Source organism: Takifugu flavidus, chromosome 1, assembly GCF_003711565.1.
Source record: "Takifugu flavidus isolate HTHZ2018 chromosome 1, ASM371156v2, whole genome shotgun sequence".
Lineage (NCBI taxonomy): Eukaryota > Metazoa > Chordata > Actinopteri > Tetraodontiformes > Tetraodontidae > Takifugu > Takifugu flavidus.
In genome coordinates, this window is record NC_079520.1 from 6,735,926 (window position 1) to 6,740,117 (window position 4,192).

General features: G+C 45.2%; 1 non-coding gene across 1 annotated transcript; it reads right to left on the bottom strand.

Moving 5' to 3' along the window:
- Positions 1–2,072: 2,072 nt before the first annotated feature.
- On the bottom strand, positions 2,073–2,154 carry trnal-aag (transfer RNA leucine (anticodon AAG)). Its single transcript has one exon. It is a non-coding gene; the product is annotated as a tRNA-Leu (tRNA).
- Positions 2,155–4,192: the final 2,038 nt, after the last annotated feature.

Genomic DNA, 4,192 nt, shown 5'->3' on the forward strand with positions numbered 1-4,192 from the left:
CCCCATCTGCAGCCGTGAAGTCACTTGCAAACCAACTGTTATTATTTATTTGACATGAATGGAGGGACAATGATGGAGAAAAGCAGGTGCTGGCTCAGTATTCTTGACCTCGTCGCATCTTCTCGTCCCCCACTCAATCTCTCACATTTATGCCGCGCTGAATTTCCAACCGAGGCGTGACTGTCATTAAAAATTATTTACATATCATTAACATCAGCAGAAAATATCAAAGAGTCCCGATGACCTTCATCGCCTGGTCCTGAGCCTTCACGGCATTAGGAGTCATTGATGATGGAACATTCTGCATGATTGTGAGATATTACAAAGAAAAAAGTAGCTCTAGGATGTTGTAGGATGTTGAGGAATGACAGCATCACACGTATCCACAGCTAGCGTGAACTAGCGTGAGCAAGGATGGAAAGACGACATAACTCTCGTCCCGTTGCTGCTCAAGGACCAGCCCATGCGGAATTAGCTCACAGAAAACCTGGTTGTTAGTGCTTAACCTAGCAAAAAATAAAACTTCAATGTCATAATAATGTTTCTTGTGTCACAGAACTTTTTAACAGAACAGTATTTGGTAATAACGCATTGGCCACAAGCTTGGTTGGTTAAGCTAACCCCTTAAAGTTTGTCAACAACATGCATCTAAGCAGTATTTTTTTCCCTCAATTCCATTAGCATCTTTATTCTAAACACATAATCCATCTTCCCATAGCAGAAAATAATCTTCGTTGTCTTTTTTTAGCTGTAAATTGCAAGGGAATTAGAAAAGAGCATCACTACAGATGTATTCACAGTACTTCAGTGCACACAAGCACACACACATGCACACAGAAGGCTTGTAGTAATTGGTACTGTGAACAGTGCAGACAGATGTAAGGGTTCAACTCTGGTAGCACTGCCTGATTTGCATGAGTTGCTGCCTGCTTGTCAGTCATTAGGACATGCTCAGACTCACAGTAACTGAAACAGTCTCCCAACAGGGGAACGCCAGCATGTTTGTGAACAGGAAGAAGAAAGCGAGCGGGGCTTGCGTGGTACAGCCTGATTTACACCGCGACAAGCGCATCCCAGCCTTATCGTGGTCGGAGAGGAACCGAGAGACCGGGACTGGAACAACCACAAAATTCACTCAAGTGGATATATTAATTTCATATTTCTTACGAGAAATACTCATCAGCATGTTCATTCACGCTTAGTTTGAGCCATTAATTCAGACATGGAGTGTTGGCGTTCTTAATCTTAATGCTATGGTTCGGGCGTCACTTTACATAACACTTTATTATCTTTCGCATGACAGGTGCCGACATAAAGAGATGGAAAAATACAGGCCAAAGAAAGACTCTAAGTGAACCACATAAACACCTATAGTATATTCATTGTAAATACAGTAGTATCGCTCTCACTTACTCACTTCTGTAAGAGTGCTCCTATACCGAACTGCCCAGAGAGAGTTTAGTGTCTGAGTTAAGTATTGCTCATTTAAGCATTAATGTCAGGGCTGGTGAAAGTAATGGTTTGTTCATATTATCCGAGTGAGGATAATGGGGCTGTAAAACTAAAGTATGGCCTCCCTTACACACGGGTGGGCAGAGAAAGGGAAATACACATCCAGAGGATCGGTGAAATTATTCTGGGATGAGGAAATGGAAGAACATAGTGGCGACTGTCTTTTTTTTCCCCTCCTCTTTTCTGAAGAATTCTCAACATTTGGGATCATCCTCAACATGTTCCAACCAGCCTGAAGAGCCCAGTTTGGGGGTGTGTGGAGGCTCTGATTATGGTGCAGGCTCTGCAGTGTCCAGCGTGGATGAAAGAGAAGTTCTCTTCTGTCGTCCTCACCACACTCTGACTTCCTGTCAAAGCCCCAGGAGCTGCCACACCAGGCACAGATGCAGCTGGTCAGCAGGTTGCCCTGGGGCAGATATTCTCTCCTTGTCCAGGACTGGGAGCCTGATTTACCCGTTGGTGCATCCTCACCTCCACCGCTGTCAGTGGTAGGTGACACTTAGCTCCGCTGAAGCTTCTGTTGTACTATATAAGTCATGTCTCACCAGCAAAACTCAACCTGGCAGCGGTGGGATTTGAACCCACGCCCCCGAAGAGACTGGAGCCTTAATCCAGCGCCTTGGACCGCTCGGCCACGCTACCTGTGCGAGGGAGGCTTTATTGGACATGTTTTATTCAACATGTGATCAACAAATAAAATGTGTAGGCTTTAAGTTTATCCATCAGGTGCAGTTCACACCAGTTCAATGAACTAAAGGAATGTTCCCAACAGCAGCAAGAGTTCGTACATATAAACAAAATCAAGCAAACTCAGCTGTTTATATTTAAACAATGTTACAAATACACAAATGACGATGCCCTTATCTAGAGCCCGCGACCAGTTCTCCCAGTTACCGCTGACGCGCACCAGTGAGGGGTGAGATGACCTGTGCTGATCGATACGACAGCAGTAACTCTGTTTGCTGCCCACCGCTGCTGCAGAGGGTGAAAGGTTTCCGCGTTACGAGTGTGTCGATGTCGACCTTGAAAATGTTTTCTTATGATCTGTTGCTGTGATTTTTATTTTTTTTCTCCCCAGGATTCAGCAGTTCCCCCTGTTGAGCCTCTGAGGCCTGATCGATAACTTTGAACTTGAGTAAAATGACTGTAGATCAATAGTGCTGCTGCCTGAATTGAACCGGTATTATCACCTTTACTGCAGCGAGCCGACACTGAGGTGGAGCTTGTGGAGCGCCAGTCTGTGTTCCAAACCCCGGCCGCCCTTTTCCTCCGTGTCTTTGGGTGTCGATGAAATTGAAATTCCCCTTTGGCGTTTTAAAACAGGCATTTACTTCCCAAATGAGCCCGCGCACGTGCACCTGCTCTGAGGTTCAGCCGCCGTTACCGAGAACTACGACACAAACGGGTATCGATGAACAGCGGCAAAGATTTAAGGATTTCATCTTCTCTGCCGAGAGCGACAGAAAAGCAACCGACCGCCTCTTTGTGCGTGAAAATCGAGTGTTTGGATGAAATATGTGTCGGCTTCCCCCCCCAATAAATCACAAAAGAGGCAATAAAAGAATTATGATATGTTCAAAACATTTGAAGGCCACGTTCAAATTGACGAGCAACTTTGGTAAATTGGACCCACTTTGGCCTTGTTGCCTTACGGAATTGAGAGACTGTGATGTTGCATTGTGGTTTCTCGTTTTCACGAGAGAACAAAAAGCCCCGTTTGTCAGTCGGTTACTTTGTCCAAGCTTATAAAAGGGCTGGTAGTGATGTGTCATTAAAGTCCAAAGCAGTATCAAAACCAGTGTTAAATTTATCTGCCAATTTAATTCTTAAAAGATGGCAAAAAGGAGTCTTGCTGTGAAGGAAGGACGTCTCTGTGTGCATGCGTATGTATCCAAGGACATGTTATACAAGTGGTCTGACACCTGATCCAAATCGAGCTACACACCTGCCCACACAGGCGCCATTTTCAAGTCTAGCATCCACATTGTTGCACAGTTCTCTGCCTCCATAAAACCTGCTGGGCTTAAAATAGGGTTTGGTCAGGTACACTGATCTCTCAGGTCAGGAGGAAGTGAGCAAAAAGAGAAGTTTTTTCCTGCTATTTATAAAATGCATTATTCAGGGAGGAAAGTACACCTACAACAGGCTCCTTCACGCTGTGCACACACTCCCACGTAAGAGGTTTAGGAAAGCTGCTTTCAGTAATTTTAGATGTTACCGTGCGGGGGTTTGCAAATGCCACTGCAGCAAACCTCGTGATACAGGTTAGTGGAAGCAAATGTCTACACAAAAGGCAGATCATCAAAAGTTTACCTCTTAATAGTGTTTCCGAAGCCGGGTGGCGTGACCTTTTGGATTAGAGACAGAACAGTGGTTCCCGTTAGATCCTCACCAGTCCTGTCAGCAGGCTGATGCAAGTGTTTATCTACTGCTCTTTGGCGGCTGCTGTAGGGAAAAGAATGTACTTTTTCTTTCCAAACTTACTATTTCCAATAATACCTTACTACTTCTCTCATCTGGATCTGCTGATCCACTGACATGCAGTCCACTCATGTTCCTAGAGGCACTAGTTTATAACGACTGGTTCAGTTGGTAACGGGAGAAATGTGTTGGACCCCACAGGCTTCGTGTTCCAGAGCGAGCTCCCAGTCGGTGTTGAACACCGCACCCTGCAGGGTCG